This window comes from Stegodyphus dumicola, chromosome 1, assembly GCF_044657685.1.
Source record: "Stegodyphus dumicola isolate Sdum_Otavi_A_Nest chromosome 1, ASM4465768v1".
Taxonomy (NCBI): domain Eukaryota; kingdom Metazoa; phylum Arthropoda; class Arachnida; order Araneae; family Eresidae; genus Stegodyphus; species Stegodyphus dumicola.
This window is the reverse complement of record NC_140768.1, coordinates 83,142,830-83,165,209: the sequence shown is the minus strand read 5'-3', so window position 1 is coordinate 83,165,209 and position 22,380 is coordinate 83,142,830. Positions and strand designations below refer to the sequence as shown.

Sequence of the window (22,380 nt, the reverse complement as noted above, 5' to 3'; positions counted from 1 at the left end):
AGAAAGGGAATCTTCTTTTCAAAAGTGAATTAATTTATCTAAGCGCCGAGATTTCTTCGAAAATATTTCGATAACAGTTTATATTATGTTTCTTTTGACATTTTATTTACTCTTCTTACAAAATCTCATATTCGATCATGTATCCACAATTCTTTAATATGCGTGATAAATAAATAAATATAACATGTCGCCCTAAATTTCTCAATTCTTTAATAAATAGGAACTAGTTTCCAGGAGAAAAATTGTGATCCACATACATAACAAGAACATTTCTCCTGAATAATGTCATCTCTGAATCTATTCATGGAATGCATTTCTTTAAAATGGAATATATAGATTACATCCCTACATAAAACTGTATACTCAGGACAAATTCATTGTATGCACGTATCATGTAGTATATTCGTCATCTGCAATAAAATGCAACATATATGTTACAGCAATTAAATATATCAATACATGCAACAGCAGAATGTTTAAATTTATATTGAAGTTTTTCAATTAATTTATAAATTTGTAATTTATTATATCAAAACCCTTTTACGGTTTAATTAAAATAGTAGCAAATAAATTTAATAAACATGACGAATCCTTTCCAAATGTTCCTCATTTTATCATTTAAACTCAAATCTAGATTTTCCTTCGTTTTCTGTTACTATTGACATAATTGTTAAATTCTCTTGTTAACTGAAACTTAATATCATTTGCACATTGGCCAAATAAAATATCATATTTTTTCATCTTTAGACTGCTGTTAGTGGCTTCGATTTTAATGTCAATGGTTTCAGTATTCTGTTCAATAATCTGAGAATCTACAGTAATAAATTATGACACCAGATTCTTTGTTTCTTACTTCTACTGTGAAAGCTAAATATTTAAAATCGTAATAAGAACCCTTTCAAGGAAGATGAAATTATTGCTAGTAAAAGCTTTATAATAAATGAACAAGCTTATAATTATGAATAAATTCCTGCTAAACTGCAGCGAAAGAACAGAAACGCGGTAAATACTAAATAATCTATGTATCAGAATATGAAAACTGAATGTCAGTGACTAAGCTTTCAATGACCATATGTATCTAATGGCTAAAAACGCGATTATATAAGTACGGGGAGCTGATGGGAAAATGCTCTGAAATGGTAAAAAAAGAGGTCAGACTTTAAGAATAAAGATGTCGGTTGGTTTGTCTACCACTTCGTCTTCACTGTAGTAGAACTGTACAGTAATCACAGGAGTCTCGCTCCCTCTCTCTCTCTGATATTTCTATTTTGCTTACACACACATACACACAAATATATATATACATATATAATATATAACTAGACTAGAAATATCGGATTATAATTGGCTTTTTTTTTAATTTTCATACATAGATCGCACTATTTCAGAATTTCCTGCTTGTTTATTATTATCGTCTGTATTTTTTTAATTTCGTAGTAGAATAAAATTTTATTAAGTATTTACTTTTGATATATTTTGAAATCCGCTTCCATCTGAAATTCTACAACTCGGTCTTGAGATGAGATAATTAATCAAATACCTTCTCATAGCTAATTCTTCTAAAGCATCTCTCCACGCAGGCAGATAGCCTTAGTTTTGCTTTGTCTCAATCAAATAAATTAAACTGAACCGTAAAAATTGGTTGATTTATGATAATCATTGGTTTTTCTTTTGTTTCACTGATGTCTATTACTTCAATCTAAACAGCAACACAAATTTGAGACTTAAAATTTTCGTGTTTGCATTTATGGTTTTCTACGTAAAATATGACTATGTATTTCACTTTACGGAAAGTTATCCGATTATCTGCAATGGCATTTACTTCTTAACATTATCTCTTTAATGATATTTCTAATCAAACTTTTATCTCATCATCAAATTATTTTTGTCCTTTTGAAATCAACCAATTTCTCACCAAAACTGCAAACTAAAGTTAATCAAATAACTACAAAGTGGGTAAAAGGGTTTCTACTATTTGCATTTGGTAAACAGCGTTCGAAATATAGTAAAGTAATCATTTTTTGTTACAAAAATCTTTTTTAAATTAATATTCTTTAAATTCTCAAAGGATAAGTATAAAAGAAACATCTAAACAAAATTAAAAATTTATTTATTCACGATGAAGAGCCCTTTCTTAAGAAGACTTAAGAAAGTCTAATCAATCATAAGCACCGATAAAGCATGTAATAAGTACAGATGAATGCTAAGTTACTTTAGTATATTTCATAACTATATAGTGTCTTTATGTGAACTCTAACAGTATTTTTTTTTATTTTTCTCAAGTCAATATCACTGGAAATTGAGAACAGAAAGGAGAAAAGGAAGGTAACATAAATCTAAGCAGTTATTGTTTTAAGTCAGCATAAAGCTTTATAACATTCATGCACAGTTTTCACAATCACAGAATATTTATTTTGGTAGTTTAAGGATCTTTCGATTTTTATAATTGTAATTTTTCTGAAAAAGACTCCCACTTCAAGCCAATATTTTAACTCATTTATTTTCGTTAAAGTTATCGTCTTTCATAGCAAACATTTACAGCTATGCCAATAAAATTCTAATACAAAATTTTGAAAAGAAATAGTAAATCATAAAAAGAAATATTTATAGCATAACCAGTGAAACTAAATTCAATACAGCCGTCTTCTTTTTTAAGAAAATAAAATAAATACAAAATAAATATGAAAATCTAAATATTCGTAGCGAAATATGTGAATAAAGAAGAAATTACCATTAATATATGCTGAAAAAAATTTTTAGCTTTCCTGGGTATTTTCTCATGCTTATAATCCAGTTTTGGGGGTGCATGTTGTATTGTTGACCAATAGAAATAAGATAAATTACTAAGAAATAAAAATACTCTCGGTAGAAGTTTCCTGCCATTAATATGTTTTGTTTTCCAGATCACCTAGCAAAGTGTTGCGCAATCATAAAATCAATCTTACAAAATGAGCATGTCCACAAGAGCCATATCATGAGACATTTCTTAGGCAAAATAACCTATCAAGTCCTAATAAATAAATAAATTACTCTTAAAAACTAAAATAAACATAAAAGACCTATATAATAGGTTATCCATATAAATAGAAAATAATATACAAATAAACACACTTTAATCTTCTGAAATTAGCAAAGCAGCAGACATACTTGAAGATTAAGCTGGTAGTAATTACAGTGACACATTAAGTCGAGCAAAGAGAGCTTTGGTAGAGGAGAAAATCAAACTACAGAGACTTAAATGGGATGGCCATCTGGCTAGAATGAAAGAAGATCGTTGCTGCAAGAGAATCTTTCTGGCAAAGCCCTTGAGAAACGGACCTCGGAGCAGAGCCCTGCTATGATGGTTTGATTGTGTCGAAAAAGATCTTAATATTTTAAAGGTTAAAAAACTGGAAAACATTTGCCAAAAGTACAGATGCCTAGAGACGACATCTAGAGAATGCCAGGGTCCACCAAGGGCTGTCGAAACGCTGAAGAAGAAGATATTCAAATTACGGTGTAGAAGTAACCCAGATCAAAAGAGCAAAGATCGTGTCGTACGAACAAGACCGTAGTAGAAAAGCAAAGATCGCGTGTTAAAATCTAGCCAGCTTCTTGGGTCAATCAGATAACTGTTTTAACAGTTTTAACAGCTTAAAAATCCATCTTGAAAATCTAGATTAATCCTGAGTTCTGGCTGATGGTAAAGCCTTAAAAAATAAAATATATGTCTTATTATGTAGTGACTGCTTTTTTCTCCATTACGGACTTCGTTTTAAGTAATGTAAACATCCTACAAAACGGCTCTTGATTTTCGTGATCCTTCACAATTAAGATAATGCTTATCTTCAGAGAAGCAAATGTTGAACAATACTTTTGTGCTTCGTAATTTTTATTAAAAGCAAAAATACTTTTCAAGTTTATTTGTTAGCTGAAAAATTTAGTGATGCATGTCATTTAGCAGCAAAGTAACTTTAAGAAGCAGATACGTACAGTACAATATTTATAAAAACTCATAGCTTGTTGTGTTGAGAAGATTTCTCAAGATTACCTTCTTTTTGAACATTTCCTCGACATTCCTTGATATTTATTTGAAATATATTTTTAATTATAAACTTGCATCACGTACAGATTTAAACAAGCAGAATTTCATTATTATATCCGTGAAAATTACGAACATTAGTTTATTTAACCTCTTAAATATCTCGACTAAAGATCTGGGTTACTGATGCTGAATTTTAAAGGCTTTTTCTTTTCTCTGTCTCGTGAAAGACACAAAGAAAATATTCATTGCGTTGTGTATAATTTCTTTTGTCACTCTTGAGCAACACTGTTTTAATTCTTATACCTGTTTATTTCGTTTAAAGGGAATATGTACTATGAGACTTTATTATTCGCCCATAAACTTTCTCACGATCCACTCCATAAAAAAAATAAGCGTAATGAAAAGTCATTCTAGCAGGATTCGGTGCATTGTTTACGAGAGCTGCATAATGATCTCTTTGTATCTGTTAAATGACTTCCTGCTTCCATTTATTGATATCTGGACATAGGATATAGGACACGTGACTCGTAGCCTTTGAGCGAGAGATTAAGATGGTATTTTAGAATGGCTGTGTTACTTTTCTGCGAAAATATTTTACCCGCGTTTATTGCTTACAGTCTCTATACAATATATTTTTACACAATCTGGTATTTAGGATCATTTTCTGTCGCTGTTAGCATTTGAGTAGCTTTCTCTGCAGCAGAAAGCGTAATGCTGCAAAGAAAACTATTCTAATGCTGTTATAAATCTGCATTATTCTGCTAAACTAATATTTGTGTTTTTTCATCAAATACCGTGTAGATTGTAGAACAAAATTATTTTTGCAGTTTGAATTATTTTCTTTTCAATTTCTTTTTCCTTTCGTGTGGTGTTAATTTGATTTTGTCTTAAATAAAGTTTTGGATTATAGTTAAGCAGCATTTTGGTGTTTCTTGTTAATTCAAATAATGTAAATGAAAAAGTTAAGTTTTATAAATTGAAATTAAAGAAATAAATATTGATTTTCAGTTATTTCTTCATTAATGTCATCAATCTTTTATTGATTACATTTTCCAGTTTAATCTGATTTGTAATCGTTATTTTTTTTTTTTTTTTTTTTTTTTTTTTTTTTTTTTTTTGCATGTCGCTATTTGCGATTCCACGAAATAAATGCAATGGCTCTCTACCTGATAGTCCTGCACCTTAAAAACAAATGAGACATTGTTATACCTGACAAAAATTTTGCAATTTTACTCTTTCATCTATAAATGAAAAATATCTAATAACACTCTGAGTTAAAAATTTGAATTATGCATTTAATAGATTCAAATTAATACGCACCGATTCTATTTATTTGAAATCAAACATTACAAAAGCACTTGAATTGGCATTTACGAGAAATTGCAGCTGTTGCATTTGCATTTTTGTTTTACCGTCGTTGGCAATGCAATCAAAATCATTAATTTATATTTCGAGTTTATTACACATTTTAACTATAATTTTATGATAATAGACACATAAATATTTTGTCATAAGAATTTATGTTATTCTATAACTTTTTCATTGATCCAAGCATAAATGATTTCAGATTTCTCCCGACTAATGGCAGTTGAATACGTCCACAGAAGTTTTAATTCATATGAATTCACATTAATTAATATTGTAATTCATATTTATTCATATTAATTCATATTCATATTGCAATTTAATTCATATTTTAGCGGTAATGTTCATTACCGCTAAAATGAAAATCATTCTCATGAATTTCATGTCTATATTTCGAAATGATTTAGCTCGAATTCATAACATGAAATTTCCCGTTTCAGTACTACGGGAAAAATTATTTTATTGAGTTGTTAGATACATAGGCCTCGAATGCTTTGTCATAATCAAATAAACCAAATAATATTTTAGATGTTATGACTATGGCGAAATATCCTTCTTTCCTTGGATTATATGTGATGCGAAAAATGGGAAAGATTACGATCTTTTATGGCTTTCCTTCTTTCTTTTTGCTCAATACGCCCCCAAAGAAAACACAGTGCAGCAATGAAATAACATCGTTTTTCTCATAAACATGCAGGAGCCTCAAGCGTTCATTAAATAAGCTTGCTTATCTAGAATGAACGGATATTATGTAAAAATAAATTTTTAAAGGAAAATTAAAAAAGCTAAGAAGTTCTGTTGGGTAATATTTTTCTTGGACGGAATTGAAACATATGAAAATTGAACATAATTTAACTATGTTTAGCCATCGCTGTAATATTGTTACAACTAAATTAAGCTAAATTTATGCTGACAGAACACAAATACATTGAAGTATTTGATGCTCAGGTTGGCTCCAAAGATATGAATCTCAATAACACTGAAGATAAACTTAAACTGTTGAAATGTTATTATTGTTGTTGTTACTAATGCTCACTTGTATAATCTATAGTCAGCCCAAGCCCACGAAATTCCTCGTGGCAAGGGGCCTAAGTTTACGCCTGCCGTTGGCAACAGCCTTGAGTACCTTATCGGTGACAATGCGATTTAGCTTGGTTCCGCCCTTAATTTTGGATGGAGACTACTCCGGAGGGGACAGGTCCAAGGGTCTCACACTTCTCTTTCCCTACCACAATTTCTCGAGAGGACTTTCGGCTCGTCGCATGTTTAGTGTGTGCCGCAGGATCACTATATATTTACAAACATCCATGCCTCTCCTCGGCGCGACAGTCAGCGACGCTAACCACTATACCGGTTGAGCGGCTGCTGAAATGTATATATTTCTTTGCAGGTATTTCAATGTAAAATTCTTTTAAACTATCATTCTGTTTTACATTTTATTTTAACTGAAACCAGTTAGCTTATATCAATATTTATAGTAAAATTATAAAAAAAAACTGAATCGATAATTCTTCAGTTATGAGAATTAAAATATTCCTCAGTACACATTTTATTTCTAAGAATTCCAACGTTGTATGTAATTTTATGGTCGAACTTTGTATTTGAGACATTGTTCTAAGGCGTTTTTCCCAAATAAAACCATGTGAACTAAAATCTTCTCTAGAAATAAAAGTATTAATGACTTAAATACTCTATCTGAATAAAATTTATAAACAACATTCAAGACAAATTTAGCTGATTTATTGGAATATAATGCTTATTTTATTAGAATAAAAATATTCGCTGTTATGTATCAATGATAACTAACGACTCTGAAGCTATGCATTAGATTTTGGTAAAAATCTATCATAAATTATGAATATGCTCATATACTGACAAACTGTATTTTCAATAATAATAATAACGATAATTTGAAATCTGAAGAATATGATTCGAGAATTAAAAATAAAGCATAAAAATATGTAAAATAGCGTTAATATTATTAAAAGAACAATGTAGGTTTATTAAACTGGCTGTCTGATTTTTCTTAATAATGGTTTATCTATCAAAGCAGACTGATTTCTTTAACATAAATTTAATGCATTATTTATCTGTATTTTGGAGGAGCTTATACATTAGCCTTTTTAAAATATCAACCTTTTTATGAAAAGCTGATTTAGTCAACTTTAGCTCTTTACAGAAGCTATCTTTAAAAAATATTATGGACTCTGAAAATTCATTTACATAATCAAAATTTTACTTTATAAAAATATTTTTCAGTGTAGTATTTTAACGAATACAAGTTTTAAAAAATTAAGAAAGTAAATGTACAGAAATTTTCAGAAACTGAAATTTAGCAAAAACGCTCATTTCTTCTTAAGTTAAATGCTTCTTCGGAAGCTCTTTATTGCCTTTCAATAGAACTAAGCTTTTAATAAAGTGCAGTTAAAAAAGACAGTATTATCACGTGATCCTGCCGATACTGAATTGAAATATTGCATACGAATGACTTTAAAAAGCCTTCTTCTTGACTTTCAATGTCAGAGTTTCTTGACTGTTGTTGACCTTTGCCCTCAATTTATGTCTCTGTCATTTCTAAAGGTTTTGATGTCTGTAAAGCCTAAACCTCTACCCATGCATTACTTCGGGCATAGGTGTAGCCCCTTCGAAGCTCAAAGCCTTCAATAATGACAGGAAGTTTCTGAAAAAGGCGTATACATGTATTTCGAAGAAACAAATGGTTAAATTGCCTTCATGTAAAGGGTGATATTTTAGAGTTCTAATTACGAAGGAGTTCCAGAGCACTTGCACAATGTAATACCTTTCATTATTCGTCTTTTCAGTTTCCATATAATCCAATTAATCAACTCATCTGATATTTCTTTGCTTCTAGACATTAATCATATTACAGCCTTGTTTTATTTCTAAGTAAATTACGAGTGGGTATTTACTTAGAAATAAAACAAGAAATAGTATAAATAAAACAAGAAAATTCTAATATGTAGAAATTATATAATAATTTAGCACAGTTCAAGCTAAATTATTATATAATTTCTACATATTTGAAATATTATATAATATTTCCGTATAGTGTTATTTATCTCGTTCTGAGTAAAATAGGAACTCATAACTGAGCATGTAATAAATATAATAAATTATTTTTTTATGTTAAACTGCCTAATTGCATTTATTTCAGACATACGATAAAAATAATATCATAAATAAGCATTAAATTATTCAAAAAGTTTAAAATTTTCTACAAAAATTATTTACATAATTATAGAGTTCGCGAATTACATAGTGCCTATACTATCTATTAATTTTACGATCCTTAAAAGCGAATTTTGTACAATAGCCTGTTGCTAAGTTATTGGTGGCTATCGAATCTACTCTTGAAAATGACATTTTATTTTGCTTGCAGCAATGGATTTCCTTTTCTTCTAGCCCACCAGCGGCCGAGTGGTAAAGACGCTGAACACTGGTAGTTCGGTCCGAGAATCGAGTCGCGCGAATGGGCTGGCTGCATGGGCGTTTTCGTGGTTTTCCCCATGTGTAACGTGCATACGAGCCAGTTTCCCTTAGAAAATCCTCCACGAAGGCATCCCTCGTGTGCTTTGCCATAATTGAAAAATCTCATCCCTTTTCTTCTATTTAATTTTAAAACAGGCTGTTTGCTGATCTTGCAGATTAAGCGAAATCGAACCATCCTGGATACAATTAAATCTGATTTTTTTTTTGTCTTTATATATGTAGTGTTAATTTCAGGTTCGCAAACTAAACTGGCATAATCCCTACTCCCAGATAGTTGAAACAAATTCAGTTAAACTAGCTCACTCTCACTGCAATGTTTTAAATTGAAGGAATTGTTCGAAGTATTAAGATACCTGCACTGTTAAAAATTTGTAGAAAGAACCATCTAAACGATGAAATGGTTTCGAGAGTTGTAAACATATTGTAGACTACACGAACTCAAATCGAGGCAGCAAGATAACTTTGAAACCTAAAGGTGAAAGAAATCCTGAAACCTAAAGTACGCTGTAGCACCATGCACATCTTTAAAATTGTTGTTTAAATGATATGGTTCTGATGAAAGTGTATCTCGAGGTACAAGGACTATACCTACAACCGAATATTGCTTCCTGGGTCTCATTTTGCAGCAGTATACTGGTTTGATTCAGACATTTGTAAATCTATAAAATCGTTGTGCCAGACAGTGTCTGAGTGTCTTAAAGGTTTCACGAGAATGCATTATATGTGAAGAAATTAACTCATTCTTTCACTCTTTCAAGACTTTCAGATATTTTTCTGAATGATATGGTTCTGCCACAGTGAGCTGAAACCTAAATGAGTGGATTTGCATTCTTTTAGTTGATGGATTCCAGTTTAATCTTTATTAACCGTTGACGTGTTTCACATTGGACAAGGCCTCAGATATGCACCCTCAAAAATATGTCTTGAGAATTCGTATTTGTAAATGAAGTTCTTTGATAATATTGGCAAGGAGAGCAATGAATGGTTGCATTCAGCTTCACTTTTGGTTTAGTGAATCTGTTACTGTTTACAGTATAATACAAATAATTCCCTACAAATATATTCATCCACTTAGAACTGCAATGCACACAAATTCCATATTTATGTATTATGATGTTTTTTACCTAGAAAAACAACTGGGTTGTTGAATCAAAATAATTGCTTACATTTTAATCATCCACTATTCCATACGTGTTCCTCTATCGTATATTTGAATACATGCTAGGAAAGCGGGTTCCAAATTGTACCATTTCGTACTTTTTTCAGCTTCGATACTTGATTTTTTAAGAAAGGGTGTTACTCAAAATTTGATTTATAGTATTGGCTGTTGTTTTAAAGAACGCGGCCGTCTTATATACTGTAAAGTAATTACTAGAAATAGAGCATTTCAATTTAGGTGTTAACCTGTGGATGTGCTGGAAAATAATCCGAAATCGTTTCCTTGTCATAATTTCGTTTCTTACAACCTAGTATATTTTATCTACATAAATCCTTTTAATAGTGCATTTTTTAGTCACAGTAATCTGTTCGTTATTTATTTTTGACCTGTAGTGCAACTAAATCAAAATCTGCGCAACAAATCTGGAAACGGAATCATCATGTTAAGTAGAAATTACTTTGACCGGATCACCCGTTATATTGTAAGTATAAATCTCATATGCATATTGTCAGTAAAATATTATTATGATGATGAGAAAATAGCTATGCCTTTAATTTCGAAATGTCTTTAATTTAATGGAGAGAGGATAATTTTATTATTGATGTAAAACATAGTTCTTTTTTTCGATATTCTTTATATATGAGGTATTTCAAAAAGATAATTAGATGCTTAATGTTTTTAAATTTTACTTGAATTAAGTGCTTTTAGTTACAAAATTTTCAAGCTGATATCAAGAAACTTTATCACTTATATCTCATTTCGTTGTTTATTAATGAGTGGTTTCGATGATATTTTTACTAAATTTAACTAAAAATTACAAAGAACAAAAGTTGCGATTTTATTATAATTCTTATTAATAGTTTTAGAGACATTAGATATTTTTGTAAAGTAGGAGAGTTGAAAAATGGGCATTGTCCTCTCCGGGACTCGAACCACGGATTTCTCGAATACGCGTCGAGCGTGCTGACCACTACATCATGAAGCCATGCTAAGAAGGCGGCTGATATACCTTATATAATAACTATTCTTCTTTACGATTACTACACTATTTATTAATGATTCCATGTTGATAAGCAGTTCGCTTTACTAATTTGCAGTTGCAGACTCTTGAGACTATTTATTACTTAAGAGTTGCATTAATTTTAAGTGGAAATGTAAGGATAGTTTTTTATTAATGTACTAAAATATGTCTGTAATTGGATAATAACTAAATACAGTGAAACTTCAGTCAATATATGCAATTCGTTTTCCGAATGCTTTAGTCATCTGAAATGTTTGTAAGCTGAAACTTTATTCCTCTATAGGAATTTATATGAAATAGATTAATTCATTCAGATGATTGCTTATTGAAATTTTGAAAGAGTTTCTTGTGCACAGATGTGTATTTCACAGCTATTAAAAATCATGCAATGTAAATGAAATATTAAATAAATAAAATAGATGAACACATAACTTAATTTTATTATATCTGTATTGATGACATAAGTGAAAAGTAATAAAAAAGAGAAAGAGAAAAGATAGACTAGAAGAGAAACACGCTAATGTGACAATCAAAATCGTAAAAACAACCTTGTATTTAGCGTAAGTATACTGTAACACTCAATCGATTTCGAGGGCAGCTAAAGGTCCCTCCTCATCAGGAGAAAGAAATACCTGGAAAGAAGAAAATAAAGGGGAAGGAGTCTCAGAAACACGTGGTTATAACGATGGACGATAGCCTGGCTGAGTAAAAGTAGGCGGCCAGTGCAACTCTGATTAAAAATACAGTTATAACCACGTGCAGTGCTGATAAGGACCACGTGTTTCTGAGACTCCTTCCCCTTTATTTTCTTCTTTCCAGGTATTTCTTTCTCCTGATGAGGAGGGACTTTTAGCTGCCCTCGAAATCGATTGAGTGTTACTTACGCTAAATACAAGGTTGTTTTTACGATTTTGATTAAGAGAAAAGATGTTTGGATGAGGAGTTTGCCTCATGGAAAACAGAAAGTTACTTTTACCGAGTAAATTATTTTCACAGAATATTCCATTTATACTTTTTGAATACGTTATATATTTACAGGACCTATTTTAATCTTAACGCTGAAACTATTTTCGTAAAATTACCACTCTTCATTTGTGGTACTTTGTGAAAGAAAGTTCACATATAGGATAAATATTTAAGGAATGAAAATCTGCTGCCAACATTTTCAAATAGTTCATATGTAACGGTTCAAATGTCTTGCGATGAATTTTACAAAAAGTTGCTATAAGAGACATCGAAAGAATTTCCTTCCATAAGTGCATATTGAGTGTTCTGAAATATCCACTTCCGTTTGCGATGGTTTAAAGTTTACACAATAGTTCCTATTTTTCAAACTGCTTAAAAGCCAACATGATTTCTGATCTAGACCAAGTTGGAACTTTTTACTTAGGGCAATTGCACTATCATGCAGTTCTGCATATTAGCAAACTAATCGTTGAATAGGCAATGAATAATTTCTATCATAACACAATTATAGGAATACTAATAGTTAAGCATAATTTACTACATATTTTACTTAGTTTATTAAATAATATTTAATCTGAAATATACTTTCCCGATTTTAAATTTGGTTGTTATTGCTCGCACAATTCTTATTTCGGAACCAACTCTAAAACATCGTTTTTTAGCTACATCACATAAAGTTTTACAGTGCCCAGCCAGAAATGATATTTATATTTACACCATAATAAGTTTGAAGCTTTCGCAGTTCAAAGTGTCAATTTTTTACTAGTTCGAGCAACTTTTCACTAGTTTTTGAGAACATATGAGAAACGTTATACCGAGCACTTTTATTTGTGAAGAGAGATATATATACATTTTTTGCGAACTCGAAGATGGATAGGATTCTGAAAACACCGTGAGATCAAATTTTATATCTTTGCAACACACGATTTTTGAATACCAGTGATTAGTTTATGGCAACTAACTTAAGAACAAGCAAGCATGCGGAACAGTGTGCTTAATTACAAAAGGGTAGATGAGTATATTTATTGCACAAAATTTTTAATGTCTGTATCGTTAATATTTTTCAAGAGGCATAGAGCAGAAGGAAGAATACCTGATATAAAAAGCATTCTTGTTTAGATCCGTTGAATAAACTCCTCTTTCATTTAGCTGTGCATTTCTAGCAATTTTATTCTTTGAACAGGAAGTAAAAAAGGATCATTGCTTTCTTCGAGAAATAAAAAAATAATTCTACCATTTTTTAAATAATTTGCTGCTTCTATGATGCTTAAACATAACAGGAAATAAATAGATTGCTCACTTCGCAGCATAAAATTCTAAAAAAACTTTTCCGGTTCGTTTGGCCATTTATATCAGACTAGCTGAGATGAAGAGTCCGGTTTCCTGCACAGCACGTGTTGAGAATTATTAACGACGCGCAGAATCGAAGCATTTCTTTATAATCTCTGAGTCTGTGTTTCTTTATTTCTAGGCAACTCCACATGTCACATAACACGAGATATTAAGGAAAACCTTTATTCGGCAAGATGACCGGTGGCTCTGTATTATTTATCAGCTGCATGTGATTAAGAGTATGGTTTCGTATGGAATCGTTTCCTGAACTCAGAGCTTTTAGAACGGCTGCTTCTTTCACTTATAAGAATTTCGAAAATATCCTGAGATAAAATTTTATGTGTCTTTACAACACATATTAATATATTCCGGACGCGAATAGTTATTATACCGCAACTAAGATCGCAAGTACAAGCACATATGCGATTCGGAACAGTGTACATATTAAAGAGTGTAGACGGGTACGTTCTTTGTAGGGTATTTTTAATAGCTTTGTTTTTTTTATTATTTTAACAGCACGAAATAAAGGAAAGTATACCATTTAAAGACTTTAAGGTGATAGGAATATACCAAATCTTTGAAGGATCGTTAAGTTAAATAGTAAAAGCTCTCCCCAAATCTTGATCACTCCCCCCCCCCCAAAAAAAACGACTTTTCCTGTTAAGTTTTATTTTTATTTTTGGTGTTTTGGTATTTTTAAACAAATTCAAACTAAACCTACTATTGCTGTTGATAATATTAGATATCGAAATTTTTATGTCTCCCCTTTTTTCGATATTTGGTTTTAGAAATAGGTAATAAAAATTACTGTTCGTTTATCTATAATGATTGGTTAACAGTGAAATAAAAAACATGCTTCTTTGTTTAAACTAAAATGGCTAAAGTTTTATAAAAATAAATCTTTAATTGTAAATATTTCCTTTCGAAATTATTTTTCGACTATTACATGACACTGAGTGTAACAGCAGTTCAAAGGTTTATCCCATTTTGGACCATCAGTCCTCGACTAGTTAATACAACTAGTTGATCATTAGAAATTCGATTCTAATTCAAATTCCGGCTAACAGAGTGGCGGGTGTTTTAATGTTTTTTCTCATTAGCAGTTTACCTCATATTTCTCCTTTAAGGTATCTCTTGCCTTAGTTAGACAGCTCTTATGTATTTACCATTATGTAATAAATTCAAATCCTGTCGTTTCGGAAATCATTCCATAAATTCTTTATTGAAAAATGCCTTAAAATTCATATAATGTTTTTTGATTTCTAGTTACGTTCTAGTCCATCGCTGAACACTGAATTCGTTCGGTTTTCTTTTTCGGAAAGTTTCTATAATATCAGTAAAATTTTGGATGTCTATAAAATTCATTTGCAAGTGCATAACCTATAAAAATGTTTTTTTAAATTACATAGTTTTATAGATATTCTATTAAAAAATGCGAAGTGAACATATATGTAACAAACAAACAGTAAACGGAGGATCTATCTTTTTTTTTAGTTTTTTATTTTTTATTTAAAATACCATTCTTGTACAGTATTTAAAAAAATTAGAATAAGATATTGTTTCCTAAATTTCTATTAGCTATACTATTCTTTGCTTATTTTTAACTAAATTCATGACCTCACTAATGAAACAGTATTCAAAATTTATATGATGCTTGTAATAAAGACGTAGTCCTCCACAGAAGATCAGGAACTGCGTGTGGTCCTATTAGAGAATGTTCACTGTGTATCTAAATTATGAAAAAGTATGTGTTAACCTAAGAAAAACATGACCCATTGAGCATTTCTTATTCTGACACTGATTTTTGTTGATATTGATTTTAAATCTTTGTTTCGATTATTGAAAATATTGTCACTAAAATAGAACGTGTTTCCATAATAGTTGCAAACCACTTTTATAATTTTTGTAAACCTCAGTTTAGTCCCGTTATCATAATTCCAATGAGACAATTACAAAATCAGAACACAAAATTATTTTATGATAGTACTATATATGAAGTTTGCTTTTATTTCTACTGGATACTATGGTTCCATTATTTGGATACCTTAATTGGATTAAATTCTCTGAAAATGAAATATTATTTTCATCGAGCACGTGCGTACTTGATCATTATTCTCATCTTGTCTACTTTCTGTAAATTCCTTCAAGCATGTTTGACCACAGAGGGCACTTTGTCTTTGAACTGTTGAATACCGGAAAGACACAATTTCATCAGTGTGGGAAATTTTTCAGAAATATTTCGCAATTTTGCTATAGTGTTTTGTCAACATTAAGGGCAGGCTAATTGCTGCCGAAACCTTTGGTAATAATTCCTAAATCGTACAGAAATGGGACGAACAGTTTTGCTCATTACCTCCTGCGCTATCATCTATCGGAAGTAGAACGAGGCGTCCTAACTACGTGACGGGTGAAAACATCTGAATCATGGCTGGAAAGTGGACCGAGGAAAAATTCTTACCCGAAGGGCTGTTGCTTCCAGATTACTCGGAAACTTCACTTTCAACTTGGGTAAAGCAAAGAAAGTAAAAAATCAGTATACATTCGTTAGGAAGTTAACTTTCACTTGATTAAATAAAAATATTTCAAGAAGGGGTTATACACATATTATAAAGTATCTGAGATAAAATTAATAGATTAATAAATCGCATATTCTTACGTTTTGCTTGTGTGTACGAATGGCTGTATTTGCTTTGAATTTCTGCCAGTTGCTGGTTTATCTAGTTTTCCTTAATTTTGTTTATACACGAACGCGTTTTATTATTCAATCAAGAATGTATTCAAGATAAGTTAGATTGTAAAACCCACAAGATTTAATAATTTTATAATATAATTACTATCACTAATAGTATATTCGTAAGGTACACTAATCTTAGCTTGCTTAAACTAGCTTTTAAGATTGTATTACGAGTATTTCATTTCTCTTTTCCTTCTATCATAGTTTGTTTACGTTTGATGTTACATAATTTCATTTTTTCTTTCCTTCTGTTTTATCCATTTCTACGTTCGTAATTAGGTCTCTTACTTCAAAAAAGAAAAATATAAATAAGTCAATACTTTACAAAAAATAAGTGAGGAATATGGTAGAGGTCATTTCCTTTACTTCCATACGTTACTGAGTTGTGACGGTAACCACATCAAGCCGAATATTTAAGAGTCTGAAAAATTTGTGCAAACGCATGGCCACACTTTCACTATTTCTCGTTTCCTGGCCTTTTACGTACATCTGCTGTTGAGTCTAAAAGTTAATGGATGATAATTCATCACCAGCTTGAATTAATTGACAGTGTTCGTAAAGCTGCAGCCAGACCTCATAATTTTTTCTATCGGCACCTAGTAACTCAGACAAACATGTGTTCTAGAATGGCGTGAAAGTATGTTTAAGTTGTGAGATGAAATTGCAGAGAAACGAAGCACAGATGCGGCTGGTACCTAAATGCTACAAGCGATTTTTCCTCAAGTTCTTTCAATTTTCGGTCGATCTCTGTTTTGCATTGTTGTACTTCCAAACAATGATTATGAGATTTGAATCAAAATGTCTGCTTGATTTGTTCGTATTGATTTCTTGATAATTAAAAGCCTTGTTTCTCTAAATGAACTAAAATTAGTGAGCTAGGTGAACATATTTTTGTCATTGTAAGTTTCAGATTTTTTTCCTATTTGCGTTTTTATGCATGGAACACTAGAGTCAAATAATAATTTTTAGATTCTTGAAGTCTTTTTCTCTCCATATTCGGCCATTTCTCTGTTTCTGCTGTATTACTAAACTCAAGTTTTAATCCTAGATTAATTTTTTACACCTCTTTCATTTTTGTAGTTACATTTGTTTCCTTAGTTACTAAATTTTTGCAAAAAAAAAAAAAAAAAACAGAAGTACTGTCCATTAGCTATGTTAAAATTCAACTGGTATGAGCCAATTATGAACAAAGAAAAGTTTTTTGCGCGGGAGGCTCTTGAAGAAGAGGGACCTGTGTCTGATCGCTCTCAAATTCGATAGAGTTTTATTTAGAAGCTACGCGCAAATCAGGTACGTTTTTCCTAATTTTACGATAATAACTCTTATATAAAATAAATCCAGAATTTTGCAGAAGCTGGGTGAATTCAAGTCAAAAAAATTCATTTTTAATCTTAACTTAAGACCTACATACAGCGGCTTTAAACATATATATGTAATTTATCAATTCCAATAAAAAATGTTTGATTCCTTTGCTGAAATGCGTAACGACTGATATTAGTGTCATGTGTTATAAAAGTGAAGTTCACTATGAAAAATCATTTACTTTTCAAGGAATAGATCATTTCAAATATAAAAAACAATTTACAAGGTATTCAAAATTATTTGAGATTTAAAAATTAACTCATAAAGTTAAGCCAAACAAAATTTATTTAAGTGTAAATTTGGAAAACTGAAATGAAAATTAAAAACTGACAGCCGAAATAAAGCAAAAATTGATACTGATCTATAGACTGGTTTACTAGTACGATTTTACTTGAGTAACAATGAAGCAAGAACGCGCAAACGAACTAATACCAGCAGAATACTTACTTCTGGTTCTTATCCTTTCTTTTCTAAACTAAATTAATTGCAGCTTTTATTGCACGTGCGTTTAACTTCCTCTTGGTAAACCAGCAATGTCTACAATCAGACATCAAACATTGTCAGACCGGAGTATTGCAGCAAACTATATTTTCACTGGAGTTGAATCAATCAACCAGTCAATCATCTGTCTTCACATGTTTATAAAAAATTTTATATTTAACCTGTTATTTATTTCTCCCCGTATCGTCAACATATCATTGCCATTAAATTAACTACTCACTGTGGAAGGAAAGAGGAAAGAAAATGTTGAACTTAAAAACGTAAAAAAATAAATAAATAGATAAAGGTTTTAAACGTCGTTTATTAGCAAGACAATAAAAAGCTTTGTTAGTTTACTCACTTTAACTTTTTCGTTTAGTTATTAAAATTGCTCAGGTTTTGTTATTTAAGAAGGCATGTAATCTATGATAATGAATGCAAGCACCTATAAATTTTTCTATATATATGTATATATATGGCACAGTGAAAAGATGGAAAAGCCACGAGGCTTGAAATCCGACATAAGGATTCCTAGATTCATACCTTAAAGTCTTTGTTTTAACACTATTTAGATATTTCTATTAAAAATAATAAAGCATTTTTATACTAATTCTTCTCATATGCATTTACCTAACAATCGAAATAACATCGCAGAAATGTCAGACTTTCCTTTCAAAAGATTAGAAACTAAGCTTAAACGCATAAAATTTATTCCGAATCCTTTACTTTATTTGTAAGATTTTTCCCATTGACTTGGTAACCGGCTAGCAGTCGGAAAGTCCGAATTTTCGAATTCCGGCGAAGGCATTGCTGGTTCCTTGTGTTTCCTGCTCTGACAAACCTAATGGCTCAACAAACGGCGCTCGAACTCAAATGTAGTGGACGGCAATTCGTCGCCATCAGAATTTGGCGATTGGATGCCCTGTTCTTGCTTTGTTCTTTAATAACTCTCTAAGTGGGAGAGAATGTAAGGTTTTTCTTCCTACTCACTGAGTACCTTCGTGATGTAAACTAAAAGGCACATCTGGTGTAATCAGAATGTCTGAATTTGAATCCCACGAAGGTATAGATCATTTATTGTATTTTATTGTATATCTATTAAAAATATACTGGACAGGCAGTAATAAACGTGCATATGAGTTATAGTGACCCAGAAGGTATTTTCATATGCCTGTATCTCACTCTAGACGTATGCTGAACTTATGAACGACGCTTATATGTTTTACATATTTTTTTATTATTTTACTGAGCTTAAGAGTATACGACATGATTTTGTAAAGCCATGATATGTTGTAATAAAGTCTGCTTGATTTGTTTTCTTCGGAAAATTGTTTTTCGGGTATTTTTAGAACTATTAAAATTTAGGCATGAATCTCTGCTAACACCAATCTTTGACTCACCTTCTTTAAAAAATATCAAGTAACAAAACACTACAAAACTTCTTAAAGACTCGGAACCTATAATCTTCCTAATCCATGGGCAGAGTGCGTTTGTCGAATGGATTATAAGTAGCTTAATTCAGCTATAGATAATTTCTTTGAGTAGCCTAATTTAATTAGCTTATCAGAGCAGGATATTTTTGGGTATATTTTTTATAATCCTCGCAAGAAATCACGTTAATCACACAAAATGTCAGGAATTATGGGCCAGGAAATGTATCATTCCAACACTTTTCATGATGGAAGTAAGTCGAAAGTTAAAAGGCTTTTAAACCATCACCACGTATATCATAATTAGGTTAGTGTATACTTAGAAGCCCTTGAGACTAATATAATGTTTATGTTAATTTGAAGTCCTTTTTAATTTTTTCGTGTCAAGTTAGATGTTGAAAAACGGGAGTGCATTGTTTTGCACACTAAAATATACCTTTCAGTTACGAATTAGCATTTGAGCTGTTATTTTAATCATTTGTTTTACTCTTTCGTTTTTTCCTTCTTCCATCTTGCTTAGTGACATCCTGTTTGAAGTTCTGTGTATATTTCTTTAGCAATTTCTCATCAGTAATGATTTAATAATATATTTTTCATTGGATATGTGGCAAATACACTTATAGCTTTTTAGCAAGCGGCTTCTTAGGGTAGAAGTACTGGCTTTACAATTTTCAACCTAGGCATGAGAAGGCCGTATGTGCAATGGAATCAAAATTTCTAATATCTTATATAACCCAAGGACATCCTAGCTTAAAACAGAAACTGTTGCTTTCCAATTTGATTCCCGAAAGTTATTGTCATATGTAATTGGGGAATGAAGAGAATACTTATATGATATGCCTATTAAAAAAAAGCGAAAAATGTTTTATTCCTCAGGCTTATTGCAGACTTTCAACATTTATTGCCACATAAAACACACAGACCATTATTTAACATATTATGATATAAAAATCCAAAGGATACGCCAGCTTTGATCATAAAATTTTATCTTTTCTTAAATAATTCTGTCAGTTGCGTCAGTCATTGCCACATCCTGGTTGAAACTGTGCTCATATGCAAATGGCAAGCATTCGTTTTCCGAAGCTATTCCAAAAATGATTCATGCTTTTCAAAGTGAAATTATGACCTGAAAAATGTAAAATTAGTAGAAAGCTTTAGATAAAAAGTTTACTTACATTTATAAACATAATAAAATATGACGTAATCTAAATTATCTTAGATGAATTCCGGCTTAACCAACACATGGTCATGTGATCAAAGTGAAATTCGCAGCGTTAAGCACACTTGACACTTATAGATCCTTGGTATTTATTTGTATGGATGTGTGCCTCCCAGCACAAAGGCGCACTGCATAATAAAATAACTCAGATCACAACAATTTACCACGATGTGTATTTTATAGCATAACAGTACTTCCTAAAGGTTTAAAATATTAATGGACATTTCATACAGGGCCATAAAATCTTTGCAGAACAAATAACATAGGAGATGTGATTTAAACATGATTATGAATTTTCTACATTTGTTCTAGACTAATTTAACACTTTACGGGTAATCAAAAATAGAATTGGGTAATTCATTCGCATACCTATGTATTAATTATAATTCATTTAATATGCTATGTTCTGTTGAGTGAATTCAATCGTATTTTATTGCCTATTTGTATTACAGTATCCTGTTGAATGTTACTATATTCTTTTGTACATTATTATGTCTATAATCGTAGTAGAATTCAGTATAAGCATGCAGCCTACAGCGTTATAGCTGCCTTTTGCCAGATGAACAATGGAAATGCAATTACAGATACACTGTGCCTTTATTTTCACACTGCGGACGCTTGCCTCCTTACCGAGCGCTGTCCTACTCGACAGTGGTGGACCTGGCCGAAGACCGACTAATATATGATAAATTGACGGTGCCCTTTTCTACGGTCAACAGTATTTGTTTTATTTAAATATTATACCCTTTAAAGAGAATTATTTTACCAAAGCATTGCAGATACTGCAACTCAAGGAATTCGTGTGGTTTACATTTCTCTGAACAAAAGAAAAAACTTACAGAAGCTAATATACTGCTCAATAAGTAATAAAGTAACAAAATCCCTCCTATGCTGGGCCAAAGGTTACTGTTAATTAAAAAAAAATTAATAATGTAAATGTGCTGCAAATACTTACATGATATAAAATATATATTTCTTTATATAAATATAATGTTGTATGATCTTATATTCACTTAGTGCGAAATCGAGTTATTCTACTACTTGCGCAGTTGCTGCAAAGTAAGTTAATAATAATTTATTTACTAAAGAAATATTGATTATATTATCTCCTAAGATTAATTTTAGTAGAATTATCTTAAAAGAGTGAATCCATACTTAATGAGTTCAATTTCGAAAATTGTTTTAAAGTAACTTGAATGTAAATTTGTAAAAATGTTTAACGGTGACTTGAATTAAATCATGAATAACAAAATTTCAATTGTAAAAAGAAATAAATTAAAAACAAGTAATTAAATTAAATGCAAGTACACTGTAAAAAAAATCTGTAAAGTTACTAAGAAAAGTCGTGGAAACTGGGATGCCATGGATTATTTGAGTAATCAAAACAGGAATTTTCTTAGTAACTTTACAGAGATTATACCTGTAATGGTTACAGATGTTTGGCATGTAATGTTACAGGAAGTTATTCTGTAGGCATAACAAAGTTTTTGTATGTTGATTACCGAAGCATATGCCTGTAAAGGTTACAGATCTTTGGTCTGTAATGTTACAGGAAATTATCGTGTAAGTATAACATGTTTTTCATATGTGATTTACCAATGTAAACATCTGTAAAGATTACAGGAAATAATAGTGTAAGTAGATCGTAATTTTTGAATATGAATTACTAAAGGGAATATTTGTAGATTACTAGTGTTCTGCTTGTAAGGTTATTGCAAGTGATTATGTAAGAACATGTATTTTCATGTGAAATTTTAAAGGATATATATGTAAAAGTT

General features: G+C 30.9%; 1 protein-coding gene and 1 long non-coding RNA gene across 7 annotated transcripts in view; one reads left to right on the top strand and one right to left on the bottom strand.

The window, feature by feature from the left end:
- LOC118184289 (cytochrome P450 4c3-like) overlaps positions 1–22,380 on the top strand; it is a 162,302-nt gene that overhangs the window by 19,745 nt on the left and 120,177 nt on the right. The window lies entirely within an intron of this gene.
- The window catches only part of LOC118184290 (uncharacterized), a 207,732-nt gene continuing 205,565 nt past the window's right edge, over positions 20,214–22,380 (bottom strand). For 4 of the 5 annotated variants that reach the window (XR_004757394.2, XR_015041231.1, XR_004757395.2 and 1 more), the window contains exon 4: positions 20,216–20,509. This is a non-coding gene — a long non-coding RNA (uncharacterized LOC118184290). Of the gene's footprint in view, positions 20,510–22,380 lie in introns of all 5 variants that reach the window. The other variant, XR_015041228.1, reaches the window with a different exon arrangement.